We start from the raw sequence: 16795 nt of genomic DNA, 5'->3' as shown, positions 1-16795 counted from the left end.
CACAGTGTCAATACTGGCTGCCTAAATTGTTTACACCAAACCTCAAACCCCAGCACGCTGCTGGTAATGATTTTTGGGCAAATGTGCCTGAAAACCAGAACAGCAGGGTCCTCCCCAAGAAGACTAGCACAATCCCACTCATACACCACATCTATTAACCATAAAGTTCTGCAAAGCTTCAGCTCTAGTGGAAACAGCATCAGGTCTTTTTAGAAGCAGACCAGAGCATCCCAGTTAAAACTCACCACACTCTGGCTGAGGACCAAACATTCCCCCTTACAGGCAAGGAGAAACTCTGCAGAGGACTGATACGAGGGATACAGCAGCCATAACACAGCATCAGTGTACACATAATACATCAGAGACAATTCCTGAAGTTCCAGGCTCTCGTTATTATATGACACATTTTTTTATAATGACATTACTTTCAGCAGCAAGAAACGTAGCAGGCTTTCCTGACATGCAGAAGAATAGAGACACCTAGGCAAAATGCCAAGACAAAGGAAGTCACCACAAAAGAAAGAACAACAACAAAAAGGAAACAGCCATGGATCTAATTGAAACAGATATAAATAATATGCCTGATCCAGATTTTGAAGCATCAATCTTAAGGATACTAGCTGGGCTTGAGAAAACATAGAAGACACCAGGGAGTCTCTTATTGCAGACATAAAAGACCTTAAAACCAATCAGGCCAAAAGGAAAATACAATAACTGAGATTTGAAACTGACTGTATGCAATGACCACAAAAATTTAAAAAAGCAGAGAAACAAATAAGTGATACAGAAGATAGAATTATGGAAAATAACGAAGCTGATCAAAAGAGGGAAAGAAAAATCTTGAATCATGAAAGTAGACTTAGGAAACTAAGGGACTCCGTGAAACACAATAACATTCACATCAAAGGATTCCCAGAAATAAAAGAGAGAGAAGAAGGGACAGGTTTATTGGAGGAAATTATAACTGAAAACTGCCCTAATCTGGGGGCACCCACATCCAGGTAGCACATAGAACTCCCACCAAAATCAAGAAAAGCAGGCTAACACCAATATCAAGATATGTTTTAGTTAAATAAACAAAATATAGAGATAAAGAAAAATATCCTAAAAGCAGTAAGACAAAAGAAGTCTGTAACTTAAAGGGAAGACAAATAAACTTAGTACCATACCTCTGCACAGAAACTTGGCAAGACAGAAGAAAGTGGCATGATATACTCAATATGCTGAAAGGAAAATCTCTATAGCCAAAAATGTCCAGCATTCAGAATAGAAGGAAAGATAAAGCATTTCCCACAAAAAAAAACAACAACAAAATCTAAAGGAGTTTGTGACCATCAAAACCTCCTACAAAAATATTAAAGGGAATTCATTGAAGTAGGAAAAAGGCTACAAAAGAACAGAGAAAACCTCCAGAAATAATTACAAAAAAGCAGTAAAATGGTACTAAATTCCTATCAACAATTACTCTGAATATAAATAGATTAAATGCTCAAATCAATACATAGAGTTTCAGAATGGATTTGAAAAAAAACAAGACTCACCTATATGGTGCCTACAAGAGATTCATTACAGACCTAAAGCCACCTGAAGATTGAAAGTGAGGGGATGGAGAACCATTTATCATGCTAATGGATGTCAAAGGAAAGCTGGAGTAGCCATCCTTATATCAGACAAACTAGAGTATAAACCAAAAACTGACAAGAGAAGAAGAGTACTATATCATAATAAAGAGGACTATCAAACAAAAATATCTAACAAATGTAAATATTTAAGCCAACAACTTTGGAGCAGTCAAATATATAAAAGAATTAGTAATAAACAGAAAGGAACTCATCAATAATAATGCAATAATAGCAGGAGGCTTTAACACTCAACTTACATCAAATGACAGATTATCCAAGCAAAACATCGACAAAGAAACACACAGATGGACTAAACAGACATATTCAGAACATTTCATTCTACAGCAGCAGAATACACATTCTTTTCAAGTGCACATGGGACATTTTCCAGAACAGAACACATGCTAGGTCACAAATCAGGCCTCAACAAATACCAAAATATTGAGAACATACCATGCATATTTTCTTTTTTTTAAAAGATTTTATTTATTTACTTATGAGAGACACACAAAAACACATGGGAGGGGGCAGAGACAAAGGCAGAGGAAGAAGCAGGCTCCATGCAAGAAGCCCACTTCGGGACTCGATCCCAGGAACCCAGGATCATGCCCTGAGCTGAAGGCAGGCGCTTTAACTGCTGAGCCACCCAGGTGTCCCCCATACATATTTTCTGACAACAGTATTATGGAAGTTGGAATCAACAACAAGAAAAATTTGGAAAGACCACAAATACATCCTAACAAAGAATGAATGGGTCAACTAGGAAATTAAAGAAGAAAAATTTAAAAATACAGAGAAAAATAAAAATGGAAACAAAACTGTATTAAAACATTGGGATTCAACAAAAGTGGGCATAAGGAGGAAGCAAACAGCAACAGGCCTACCTCAAGGAGCAAGGAAAATTTCAAAGAAAGAAACAATCTCATACTTAAAGGAGCTAGAAAATGAAAAAATAAATGAAGCCTAAAGCCAGCAGAAGAAGGGAAATAATATAATAAAGATTGGAGCAGAAATAAATGATATACAAAAAAAGAGTAGAATAAATCAATGAAACCAAAAGCTACTTCCTTGAAAAAAAATTAATAAAATTGATAAACCCCTGGCTAATCATATCAAAGAGAAAAGATAAAGGACCCAAATAAATAAAATAATGAATGAGAAAGGAGAGATCACAGCCAATATCACAGAAATGGAAACAATCATAAGAGAATATTATGAGAAATTACATGCCAAAAAACTGAGAAATCTAGAAGAATTGGATAAATCACTAGAAACACAAACTGCCCAAACTGAAGCACGAGGAAATAGAAAATTTGAACAGACCCATAACCAGCAAGGAAATTGAAGCAGTAATCAAAACTCTCCCAAAAAACAAGAGTCCAGGGCCAGCTGCTTCCCAGAGGAATACTAGCAGACATTTAAGGAAGAGTTAATACCTATATTTCTAAAAATATTCCAGAAAGTAAAAATGGAAGGAAAACTTCCAAACTCCTTCTATGAGTTTGGAAGCATGGAATCAAGCATGACCCTGATTCCAAAACCAGACAAACACCTGACTAAAAAGGATAATTACAAGCAAATATCCCTGATGAACATGGATGAACAAAATTCTCAACAAAATACTAGCAAATCTAATATAACGGTATATAAAAAGAAACAATCATGACAATCAAGTGGAATTTATTTCTGGGTTTCAAAGGTGGTTCAATATGCACAAATAAATCAACATAAAAAATCACATGAATAAAAGAACAAGAACCACATGATCCTCCTAGTAGATACAGAAAAACCATTCGGCAAAATAAAACATCCATTCTTGATAAAAACCCTCAAGAAAGTAGGGATATATGGAACATACTTCAACATCACAAAGGCCATATACAAAAGACACACACAGCAAATATTATCTTCGACTGAGAGCTATTCCTCTACACTCAGAAAGAAGACAAGTATGTCCACTCTCATGACTATTATTTAACATACTACTGGAAGTCCTAGCTTCAGCCATCAAAAACAAAAATAAATAAAATCCATCCAAATCATTAAGGAAGAAGTCAAACATCAATATTTGTAGAAGACATGATATTCTATGTAAAAAACCTGAAAGACACCAAAAAATTGCTAGAACTGATATACAAATTCACTAAAGTTGCAGGATACAAAATCAATGTACAAAAATCTGTTCCATTACAATACACTAAAGAAGCAGAAGAAAGTGAAATGAAAGAATCAATCCCATTTATAATTGCACCAAAACCCGTAAGATACCAAGGGGTAAACCTAATCAAACAGGTAAAATATAAGTACTCTGAAAATTACAGAAAACTTATGAAAGAAATTGAAGAGGACACAAATATATGGAAAAACATTTCATGCTCATGGATTAGAAGAACAAATATTGTTAAAATGTCTATATTACCCAAAGCAATCTACATATTTTACGCAGCACATATCAAAATATCACCAACAGGGCACCTGGGTGTCTCAGTTATGTGTCTGCCTTTGGCTCAAGTCATGATCACAAGGTCCTGCAATCAAACCCTGCATCAGGATCTCTGCTCAGCAAGGGAGTCTGCTTCTCTTTCCTCTGTGCTCTATCTCTCGCTCTCATGCTCTCTTTTAAGTAAACAAAGTCATATTAAAAAAAACACTCCAGCATTTTTCACAGAGCTGGAAAAAGCAATTCTAAAATTTGTGTAGAACCAGAAAAGACCCTGAATAGCCAAAGTAATGTTGAAAAAGAAAACCCAAAGCAACAACAACAACAAAAACCCAAAAAATACCAAAAACAAAAACAAAGCCACACACACACACACACACACACACACACACACACACACACAGAAAAGAAAAAATAAAAAATGTAAGGAAGAAAGGAAGGGAAGGAAAGAAAACCAAAGCTAGAGGCATCACAATTCTGGGCTTCAAGTTGTACTACAAAGTTGTAATCATCAAGACAGTATGATACTGGCACAAAAGCAGACACATAGATTAGCAGAACAGAATAGAGAATTCAGAAATGGACCCTAAACTCTATGGCTGACAAATCTTTGACAAAGCAGTAAAGGCTGTCCAATAGAAAAAAAGAGTCTCTTCAATAAATGTTGGGAAAATTGGACAGCTGCACGCAGAAGAATGAAACTGGACCACATTCTTGTGCCATACACAAAAATAAATTCAAAATGGATTAAAGACCTCAATGTGAGACAGGAATCCATGAAAATCCTGGAAGATAATGCAGACAGCAACCTTCTGACCTCAGCTGCAGCAATTTCTTTCTAGACATGTCTCCAAAGCAAGGAAGGGAAAGAAAAGTAAAAATGAACTATTGGGACTTTACCAGTATAAAAAGCTTTTGCAAGCAAAGAAAACAGTCAACAGAACTAAAAGGCAAACTATGGAATGGAAGAAGATATTTGCAAGTGTCTTATTAGAAAAAAAGCTAGTATCCACAATCTTTAAAGAATTTATCAAACTCAACACCCAAAAACCAAAATATCCAGGCAAGAAATGGGCAGACATGCACAGACATTTCTTCAAATAAGACATACAAATGGCTAATGGAAACATGAAAAAATGCTCAGCATCACTCAACATCAGGGAAATACAAATAAAAACCATGACGAGATACCATCTCACACCTGTCAGAATGGCTACAATTAACAATACAAGATACAACAAGTATTGGTGTGGATGTGTAGAAAGGAGTACTGTCTTGCAGTGTTGGGGATGCAAACAAGTGTAGCCACTCTGGAAAACAGAAGGAATTTCCTTAAAAAGTTAAAAATAGGACCATCCTATGATTCAGCAGTTACACTAGTAGGTATTTAGCCCAAGGATGCAAAAATACCGAGTCAGCGCGCTCCTGAAGCTGCCACCTCTGCCTCTGCGGGAGGCCGCAGCGGGACCGCGCCAGAACCATGTTTTGCAACCAGTATGATAATGACGTCACTTTTTGGAGCCCTCAGGGCAGGATTCATCAAATTGAATATGCAATGGAAGCTGTCAAACAAGGTTCAGCCACAGTGGGTCTGAAATCAAAACCCACACATTTCTTCTCCCTTCCCTTCAGAAAGGGAGACAGAACATAAAGACTCCTAACTCTGGGAAACGAACTAGGGGTGGTGGAAGGGGAGGAGGGCGGGGGGTGGGGGTGAATGGGTGACGAGCACTGAGGGGGGCACTTGACGGGATGAGCACTGAGTGTTATTCTGTATGTTGGTAAATTGAACACCAATGAAATCAAAACCCATGCAGTGTTGGTTGCATTGAAGAGAGCACAGTCAGAGCTCATCAGAAGAAAATTCTCCATATTGATAACCATATTGGTATCTCAATTGCGGGACTTACTGCTGATGCTAGACTGTTATGTAATTTTATGTGCCAGGAATGTTTGGATTCCAGATTTGTATTTGACAGACCTCTTCCTGTGTCTTGTCTTGTATCTCTAATTGGAAGCAAGACCCAGATACCAACACAACGGTATGGCTGGAGACCATATGGTGTTGGACTGCTTATTGCTGGTTATGATGGTATATGCCCTCACATTTTCCAAATATTTTCACCTGCCTGTGAAAAAAAATACCGAGTCAAAGGGACACAGGCTCACTGATGTTTATAATAGCCAAATTATTGAAAGAGTCCAAATGCCCATCAACTGATGGACAGATAAAAATTTTGTAATATATACATACAAGGGAATAATACTCAGCCATAAAAAATGAATTAAATCTTGATATTTGCAATAACTTGGAGTCAGAGAGTATTATCATAAGCTAAATAAGTCAGATAGATAAATTACATATTATTCCACTCATATGTGGAATTTAAGAAATGAAACAGATGAATGTGGGAAGGCAAAAGGAGAGGCAAACCGTAAAAAGACTCTTAAGTATGGAGAACAGAGTTGCTAGAGGGGAGGTGGGCAGAGGGATGCATTAAATGAGTGACAGGTATTAAGGAAGGCATTTGTTTGTGGTGAGCACTAGGTATTGTATGTGATGAATCACTAAATTCCCATCCTGAAAATAATAGAATTTAACTAGAATTTAAATAAAAGCATAGAATAAAAAATAAGTTAAACCTTTTTTATTTCCTAAAAAAATAAACTTAATGACCACCAGGTTGATATAGACTGCTATTTAATTAGGATACTATATATTAACTTAATGGCAATGATAAATCAAAAATCTGTGATAAATACACAAAAACTACACAGAAATGTAGCCAACCAGAACATTGTAGACACTCATCAATCACAGAGGAAGAGAGCAAAAGAAGAATCAAGATACAAAAGAGAACTATAAAAATAACCAGAAGACAGAGGAGTTAAGATGGTGGAGGAGTAGGGGGACCCTAAGTTTGTCTCATCCCTCAAATACAACTAGATAGATATCAATTCATTTTGAACAACAGAAGAATGAAACGGAGATCTGAGAAAACAATGTTTTAAGTCTACAAGTAGAAAAGTGACCACCATTTGGAAAGTAGGAGGTGCAGAGATGTGATTCTGGTGTGATTAGCCAAGGGAGGGAGACTAATTAAGGAGGCTACCTCAAAGTATTTTAAGCAGCGGACTGCAAAATCAGAACTTTTAGAAGTCTGCTACAATAGAGGACATGCCTGGGTTAAAGGTGATCAGATAATGAGGTAGAGTAGAATACCAGGTGTCACAGTGTGGTCTGAGGATTCCCAGGATCACAAGAAGAACTAGTGGTGCCTTAATGTGGAAGAGTTGTCAGGCATAGGAGAGGGGAAGCTGGCTGAGAACAGCAAGTCCAGGTGTCAGCTTTCTGCTCTGTGTTGCCATAAACTGTGAACTGCTGTACAGTCATTTAAATGCTTTTCTAGGACAGGTCCAGAAAAAGGTAGAAGCACGATGAGACCCTTCCTGGAAGGAACAGTGCAGGTTTGTGATGTGGGAATCCCTAAAATTTGGAGTTTTGAAACTCAGTTGTGTACCTCAGTCATAGGTTGAGTGAACATAGACTTCGGTGGAAACCACGGAGACAAGAGTGATTGACTGCTTTTCTATGGAGGCACACTGAAGAGTGGGGGTGAGAATTTTCATCTCAGGAGCTAGAGAGCAGGGATGTAGCCATATTCATCCCACCCATCATTGATGAAAGCATGTAGGGAGCAAAACAGTACCACCTAGTGGAATCCAGAGCCACTTACACTGAGTCCTCCCTGAACACTGGAGGCTCATTTCCACCAACAGCAAGTCCACCTGAGAATCTGGACAACTAGTCCCTCCTCTAAAAGACCAGCACAAACAACACTCTCACAAGAATTTTACTGATCACAGAGGGTTGCAAAGCTTCAGATCTCAGGGAAAACAGTATATGGCAGTCTTTGTATTTTTATTTATCAGTCTTTTAATACAATTTTTTCAGTTTTCTCATTTCTAAATCCTTTCTTATCCTTTTTTAATTTTTATTTTTATATATATTTTATATAGATATATTACATTTTTGTTTATTTTCACTGTATTTTTATTTTGTTTACATATATGTATATATTTTTCTTTTTTATTTTAGGACATAGTTTCTTTTAACAAGCAGAACAAAACACATCATGGATCTAATTTGTTTGTTTGTTTCTTTGTGGTTGTTGCTATTGTTTTTGTTGTTTTCCTCTTATTATTTCTTATTTCCTTTTCTAGACAAAATGACAATGTAGGGAAATTCATTCCAAAAGGAAGAACAGGAGGTAGTACACACAGCAAGGGATTTAATCAGTATGGATTGTAAGATGTCAGAACAAGAAATTTAAAACAATGGTTATAAAGATACTACCTAGGTTTGAAAAAGCATAAAAGACAGTAGAAAATCCCTTATTGTAGAGATAAAAGAATTATAATCCTGTCGGGGAAAATTAAAAATGGTATTGCGAAGATGCAGTCTCAAGTGGAGATAATACAAATAAGGATGAACGAATAAGAGTGAAACAGTGATATACAAGATAAAATTATAGAAAAAAAGGAAGCTAAAAATTAGGGAAAGAAAACTATTAGATAAAAGGTAGACATAGGGAACTCAGCGATACCATTAAGCTAAAAAAAATCCATATTTTAGGAGTCCCAAAAGTTGAAGAGTGGATAAATGAGGGCCAGAAGGCTTATCTGAACAAATTATAGCTTAGAACTTCCCTAATCTGGGGGAGCAAACAGGCATTCAAGTCCAAGAGGCACAGAGAACACTCTTCAAAATCAACAAATAGGTCAACAACTTGAGAAATTATAGTGAAACTTGCAAATTTTAAAGATAAAAAAGAAAATCCTGAAAGCAGCTCAGGAAAAGTGGTCTTTAATCCACAAGGATAGGTCCATAAGGCTGTCAGAACTCCCTACAGAGAGCTGGCAGGTCAGAAAGCACTGGCATGATAACTGGGAAAAATATGCACCCAAGAATACTTTATCCATCAAGGTTGTCATTCAGAATAGAAAAGATAAGAGTTTCCAAGACAAACAGAAAATAAAGGAGTTCCTGAACACTAAACCAACCCTGCAAGAAATATGAGAAAGGAAGCTTTGAGTGAAGAGAGAGCCCAAAAGTAAACACAAAACAAACCAAAAACAAACAAAACACCAGAAAGGAACACAATCTACAAAATCAGCAACTTTACAGGTAATACAATGATATTAAATTCATACTTTTCAATAATTACTCTGAATGTAAATTGACTAAATGCTCCAATCAAAAGACATAGGGTATCAGACTGGATAAAAACAAGATCCATCGATATACTGCTAACATGAACTCATTTTACATCCAAAGACACCTCCAGATTGAAAGTGAGGGGGTTGGAGAACAATTTATAATGCCAATGGACATCAAAAGAAAGATGGAGCAGCCATCCTTATATCAGACAAACTAGATTTTATTTTTTTAATATATTTTATTTATTTATTTATTCATGAGAGACAGAGAGACAGAGAGAGAGGCAGAGACACAGGCAGAGGAAGAAGCAGGCTCCATACAGGGAGCCCGATGTGGGATTCGATCCCAGGACTCCAGGATCATGCCCTGAGCCAAAGGCAGATGCCTAACCATGGAGCCACCCAGGCATCCTGACAAACTAGATGTTAAACCAAAGACTGTAATAGATGAAAAAGGACACTATATCATAATATAGGAGTCTATAAAGCAACAAGATCTAACAATTGTATTTATATCAATAACTCGGGAGCAGTCAACTATATAAAACAATAACAAAATTAAAGAAACCCATTGATAATAGTACAATAATAGTAGCAGTCTTTAACATCCCACTCACAGCAATGGACAGATAATTTAAGCAGAAGATCAACAAGGAAACAAGTATCTGTGCATTTCTAATTGATGTTGATGGTGGAGGAGGGGGAGGTGCCCCAGCAACAGGCCTGTGGGGAGGAAGAGGAGGCCAGGCTCCTCTCCTGAGACTATCTACTCCACTTCTGGATGGCAACTAGGGGGTGGCAGGCAGGGCCCGAGATGTGCTGCCATTTCTGTTTATTGGAGGGGGGGTGGTGGGAGAGGGCCTGATCTGTCGGGTGGGTCCCTCACCAGAGGAGGGGGTCTCTCAGTGGGCGGGGGTGGAAGAGGGCCCAATCACCCCAGCGAAGACAAGGGCGGTGTAGACGAAGTGAGGGACAGATCCCTCTGTGGGAGTCCGGGGATTTCATCGGAGCTACTGGAACCCAGAAGCAGGGGGAGGGCCAGGCCTGCTGGGTGGAGGTGGCGGGGGTGGGGCCTGTGAGGAGGAGGAGGAGGAAGGCATAGGGGTAGAAGTCACCGGGGGCTTGCTGTTCTGAGGGGGTGGGCGTGGGACCTCTTCCCTGTGAATGGAGGGCCTATTGCCCACTGGGGGTGGCAGAAGAGGTGGCTTGTCATCCAAGGCCCTGCTGAGCGTGGGGGGCAGGAGAGGCCTGCTGGAGAAGGGCGAGAAGGAGCTAGAGGATGTTTGGCAGGGGGAGCCTCCTGAATAAGCTGCACCTCGGCTTCCTGGGAAGGGCGGGGGGGGGGGGGCAGACCAGGGCTGGGATGCCTGGGGGCACCGGGCACTGGCAAGGACCCCCAGCTGTGCATACTTGACTGAATGGGTCTGGGCGTATTGGGTATTGGCGGGGGGGACGCTTTCAGGCTTTGAGAGCACTGCCAGGTATTCCCATATAAGCCTCGGAATGCTGCGCATCTGAAAATGAGTGTTCTCAAGATCAGGGTTCGGCGTGGGAAGGTTGCTCAGATCATCTTCCTTCAGGGGACCCAGAGTCACAGAAACCCTTCAGAAAAATGCAGGAAGTGCAGGAAGAGGAAAGCTTGAGCAGCAGCAGCAGCAGTGACCTCAAAGTCTCTGTAAGTGAAGATGATATCATTTTCAAGAGTCCAGAACCACAGCCAAATCTGAGTGACAAGATTGAGGGAGAAGATGGAATAGAGACCTTAAAATTAATCCACTCTGTGTATGGTGAAAGAGAGTGGTCTAGTTTCATTCTTCTGCATGTGGATGTCCAATTTTCCAAGCACCATTTATTGAAGGGACTGTCTTTCTTCCAATGGATAGTCTTTCCTCCTTTACCGAATATTAGTTGACCATAAAGTGCAGGGTCCACTTCTGGGTTCTCTATTCTGTTCCATTGATCTATGTGTCTGTTTTTGTGCCAGTACCATACTGTCTTGATGACCACAGCTTTGTAGTACAACCTGAAATCTGGCATTGTGATACCCCCGGCTATGGTTTTCTTTTTTAAAATTCCCCTGGCTATTCGGGGTATCTTCTGATTCCACACAAATCTTAAAATAATTTGTTCTAACTCTCTGAAGAAAGTACATGGTATTTTGATAGCGATTGCATTAAATGTGTACATTGCCCTGGGTAACACTGACATTTTCACAATATTAATTCTGCCAATCCATGAGCATGGAATATTTTTCCATCTCTTTGTGTCTTCCTCAATTTCTTTCAGAAGTGTTCTATAGTTTTTAGGGTATAGATACTTTACCTCTTTGGTTAGGTTTATTCCTAGGTATCTTATGCTTTTGGGTGCAATTGTAAATGGGATGGACTCCTTAATTTCTCTTTCTTCAGTCTCATTGTTAGTGTATAGAAATGCCATTGATTTCTGGGCATTGATTTTTGTATCCTGCCACACTACCAAATTCCTGTATGAGTTCTAGAAATCTTGGGGTGGAGGCTTTTGGGTTTTCTGTGTACAGTATCATGTCATCGGCGAAGAGGGAGAGTTTGACTTCTTCTTTGCCAATTTGAATGCCTTTAATGTTTTTTTGTTGTCTGATTGCTGAGGCTAGGACTTCCAATACTGTGTTGAATAGCAGTGGTGAGAGTGCACATCCCTGTCTTGTTCCTGATCTTAGGGGAAAGGCTCCCAGTGCTTCCCCATTGAGAATGATATTTGCTGTGGGCTTTTCGTAGATGGCTTTTAAGATGTCAAGGAAAGGACAAACATGATATGTTCTCATTCATTTGGGGAATATAAATAATACTGAAAGGGAATATAAGGGAAGGGAGAAGAAATGTGTGGGAAATATCAGAAAGGGAGACAGAACATAAAGACTCCTAACTCTGGTAAACGAACTAGGGCTGGTGGAAGGGGAGGAGGGCGGGGGGTGGGGGTGAATGGGTGACAGGCACTGAGTGGGGCACTTGACGGGATGAGCACTGGGTGTTATTCTGTATCTTGGTAAATTGAACACCAATAAAAAATTAATTTATTAAAAAAAGATTCACAATAAACAGTTACTAACTTAAAAAAAAATCCACTCTGAACAAGAAAGATATGTCCTGTCCACCGAAAAACATAATTGTATTTTGCAAACCCTAAGCTCTCCTGATTCAAAAAAAAAGAATCCTCCACTAACTCACCAGCAATAGAGCTCTGTGATCACAGTGACATTCTGAAAGAAGACCTTGAAGCTTGCGGAGCAGCTGTCCTTCACCAGCTCCCAAGACTCTTACCTGAGGGTAGCAGCGATGAAAAGCAAGTCATATTTAAACACACCAGCAGCAGACTTGAGGGCATGATTGGGTCAGCATGTTGCCACCCTGAAAGAACATGATAATTCTATCAAAGAAGAGGTAGCTAAGCCATCTGAAGTTTTCCCAGTTAAAAACATGAACCAGACGAGAAGGGCAACAGCCTTATTGAAAAAAGCCCTTACAGAAGAGTGTGACCATAGGTTAGCTATTCATAGTAATGAATCATCTTGCAGCTTGCCATCTATTCTGAATGACACACTGGACCAGATGGACTTAACAGATATAGTCAGAGAATTTCATCCTAAAGTAGAATGCACATTCTTGAGTTCACGCAGATCATTCACTAGTTTAGATCGCATATTGGGTCACAAATCAAGTCTCAACTGGTACAAAAATATTGCGGTCATACCATGCATATTTTCAGATCATAATGCTGTAAAACTTGAAGTCAACTACAGAAAAAAATTGGATGACCACAAGTATGTGGAGTTTAAAGAACATCGGACTCAAGGATGAATGGGCCAAACAGGAAATTAAAGAATTTTGAAAATACATGGAAGAAAATGAAAATGAAAATGAAAATATGAAAATGAAAATGATGCAAAACTTTTAGGATGTAGCAAAGGCAGTCCTAAGTGGGAATTATTTGACATTAAAAGAATTTCTCAAGAAGCAAGAAAAGTCTCAAATACACAAACTAACCTTACATCTAAAGGACTTGGAAAAAGAATAGTAAATGAAGCCTAAATCCAGTAAGTGGAGAGAAATAATAAAGATTTGAGCAGAAATCAATGATAGAGATATTTTTAAAAGTAGAAAAGAGCAATGAAACTAGGAGATTGTTCTTAGAAAGAATTAATGAGATCTATAAATGCCCAGGCAGACTTATCAAAAAGAAAATAGAAAAGGATCCAAATAAATAAAATTATGAATGAAAGAGGAGAGATCACAACCAACATTGAAGGAAAGCACACATTTATAAGAGAATATTATAAGCAATTATATGCAAGAAATTAGGCAATCCAGAAGAAACGAATAAATTCAAGAAACATATAAACTGAGAGGAGGGGGCAAGATGGAGAAAGAGTAGGGTCCCCAAGTAACCTGTCCCCACCAAATTACCTAGATAATTTTCAAATCATCCTGAAAACCTATGAATTCAGCCTGAGATTTAAAGAGAAAATAGCTAGAATGCTACAGTGAGAAGAGTTCGTGTTTCTATCAAGGTAGGAAGAAGAGGAAAAAAAATAAAGAAATAAAAAAGCATCCAAGGGGAAGGGGACCCTCGAGGAGCTTGGCTAAGGTTGCATGGCGAGTGCCTCCAAGACAGGAAAGCCCCCATCCCGGAGAAGCAGGAGCTTCACCATCTTCCTGGACGCAAAGGTGCCCACAGGGAGTTAGAAGCAGAATCCCAGGAGGGGCTGGGATGCCCTCAGGCTCCCAGGGGCACTAACAGAGGAAGTGGGTCCCGGGGGGAGCCTGCCACATACCATAAAGGGCTGCAGGGTGTGCCCCACAGGGCCCGGGGAGCAACTCTGCAGCCGCTCGGCAAGGAGGGGCTGGGCGGCCCTAGAGCATGATTTCATTGGTGCAGGCCCTGAGCCCAGGGCGCTAGGGGACACAGCCTAAGATCCTGCACTCCCCCCGGGACAAGCAGAAGCCAGGAGGGCCCAGGAGAGCAAGGATGCTCCTGCAGCCGGGCTCCCCGAGCTGTGCAGATCGACGACCCCGCCCCCGGAGCACCCAGGCCTCTGCGGACTGTAGGAACTGTGGGAGCTGACTCCAGGGCTGGAGAGCTGGACGCCTCCAATGTTGTTGTTCCTCCTGGGTCCTCACAGGATAAAAAAGTCCCACTGAGCCTAACAGCGGCCTCACAGGATAAACAGGATAAACACTCCCACTGAGCCCTGCACCATGCAGGGGACTGAGCAGCTCCCCCAGGTGTTTACACCAGAGAATAAGCACAGCAGGCCCCTCCCTCAGAAGACCAGATAGAAAGACAGGGGAAAAGCAAATTATTGACCCAAAGAACACTGGAAAGTTCCAAAGGAAGTCCCGGGATTTACAGTATATAGAATCAGAAGATACTTCCCCTTGTTTTTTATTCTCTGTTTCCATTCCCCCAATTTTTTTCTTCTTTTTCTGTCTTTTTTCTCTTCTCTCTTTTTCTCCTTTTTCCAGTACAACTTGTTTTTGGCAACTCTGCACTGAGAAAAATGACTAGAAGGAAAACTCACCTCAAAAGAAAGAATCAGAAACAGTCCTCTCTCCCACAGAGTTACAAAATTTGGATTACAATTCCAGGTCAGAAGGCCAATTCAGAAGCACAATGAAAAAGCTACTGGTGGCTCTAAAAAAGGATAAAGGATTCAAGAGACTTCATGACTACAGAATTTAGACCTAATCAGACAGAAATTAAAAACCAATTAAATGAGATGCAATCCAAACAAGAGGTCCTAAAGATGAGGGTTAACGAGGTAGAAGAACGAGAGAGTGATATAGAAGACAAGTTAATGGCAAGGAGGGAAACTGAGGAAAAAAGAGAAAAACAAAAGATCATGAGGATAGGTTAAGGGAAATAAATTACAGGCTCAGAAGGAAAAAAATCGACGTTTAATTGGGATTCCCGAGAGTGCTGAAAGGGACAGAGGTCCAGAATATGTATTTGAACAAAACCTAGCTGAGAACATTCCTAACCTGGGAAGGGAAACAGGCATTCAGATCCAGGAAATAGAGAGACACCCACCCCTAAACCAAAAAAAACCACTCAACACCTCGACATGTAATACTGAAACTTGCAAATTCCAAAGATAAAGAGAAGATCTTTAAAGCAGCAAGAGACAAGAAATCTCTAACTTCTATGGGGAGAAATATTAGATTAACAGCAGACCTCTCCACAGAGACGTGGGAGGCCAGAAAGGGCTGGCAGGATATATTCAGGGTCCTAAATGAGAAGAACATGCAACCAAGAATACTTTATCCAGCAAGGCTCTCATTAAAAATAGAAGGAAAGAGAAAGAGGTTCCAAGATAAGCAGAAACTGAAAGAATATGTGACGAACAACCCAGCTCTGCAAGAAATACTAATGGGGCCCTGAAAAAGAAAGAGAAAGTCCAAAGAAACAATCCACAAAAACAGGGACTGAATAGGTATCATGAAGACACTAAATTCATATATTTCAATTGTAACTCTGAATGTGAATGGGCTTAATGACCCCATCAAAAGGTGCAGGGGTTCAGACTGGAAAAAAAGCAAGACCCATGTACTTGCTATCTACAAGAGACTCATTTAGACATAAGGACACCTACAGCCTGAAAATGAAAGCTTGCAGAACTATTTACCATTCAAATTGTCCTTAAAATAAAGCAGGGGTATCAAACCTCATATCAGATAAAGTTTATACCAAAGACTGTAGTAAGAGATGAAAAGGGACACTATATCATACTTCAAGGATCTATCCACCAAGAGGAATTAACAATCATAAATATTTATGCCCGAATATGGGAGCTGCCAAGTATATCAATCAATTAATAACCAAAGTAAAGACATATTTAGATAATAATACACTTATACTTGGTGACTTGAATGTAGCCCTTTCTACAATCGATAGATATTCTAAGCACAACATCTCCAAAGAAACAAGAGCTTTACATGATACACTAGAGCAGACAGATTTCACAGATATTTACAGAACTTTACAACCAAACACAACTGAATACACATTCTTCTCAAGTGCACATGGAACTTTCTCCAAAAGAGACCACATACTGGATCACAAATCAGGTCTTAACCAATACCAAAAGATTGGGATTGTCCCCTGTATATTTTCAGACCATAATGATTTGAAACTACAACTAAATCACAAGAAGTTTGAAAGGATTTCAAACACGTGAAGGTTAAAGACCATCCTGCTAAAAGATGAAGGGGTCAACCAGGAAGTTAGAGAAGAATTAAAAAGATTCATGGAAACTAATGAGAATGAAGATACAACTGTTCAAAATCTTTGGGATACAGCAAAAGCAGTCCTGAGGGGGAAATATATTGCAATACAAGCATCCATCCAAAACTGGAAAGAACTCAAATACAAAAGCTAACCTTGCACCTAAAGGAGCTGGAGAAAAAAGAGCAAATAGATCCTACATCCAGCAGAAGAAGAGAGTAAATAAAGATTCAAGCAGAACTCAAAAAATTAGAGA

The 16795-nt window shown here is 39.5% G+C and overlaps 1 protein-coding gene and 1 pseudogene across 1 annotated transcript in view; both read right to left on the bottom strand.

The window, feature by feature from the left end:
* ZC3H12B (zinc finger CCCH-type containing 12B) overlaps positions 1-16795 on the bottom strand; it is a 603410-nt gene that overhangs the window by 410632 nt on the left and 175983 nt on the right. The window lies entirely within an intron of this gene.
* LOC100686091 lies at positions 5477-14185 on the bottom strand (annotated as a pseudogene).

This window comes from Canis lupus, chromosome X (assembly GCF_011100685.1).
Source record: "Canis lupus familiaris isolate Mischka breed German Shepherd chromosome X, alternate assembly UU_Cfam_GSD_1.0, whole genome shotgun sequence".
Classification (NCBI taxonomy): domain Eukaryota; kingdom Metazoa; phylum Chordata; class Mammalia; order Carnivora; family Canidae; genus Canis; species Canis lupus.
Note: the sequence above shows the minus strand (reverse complement) of the source record. Positions and strands in the feature narration are given on the sequence as shown.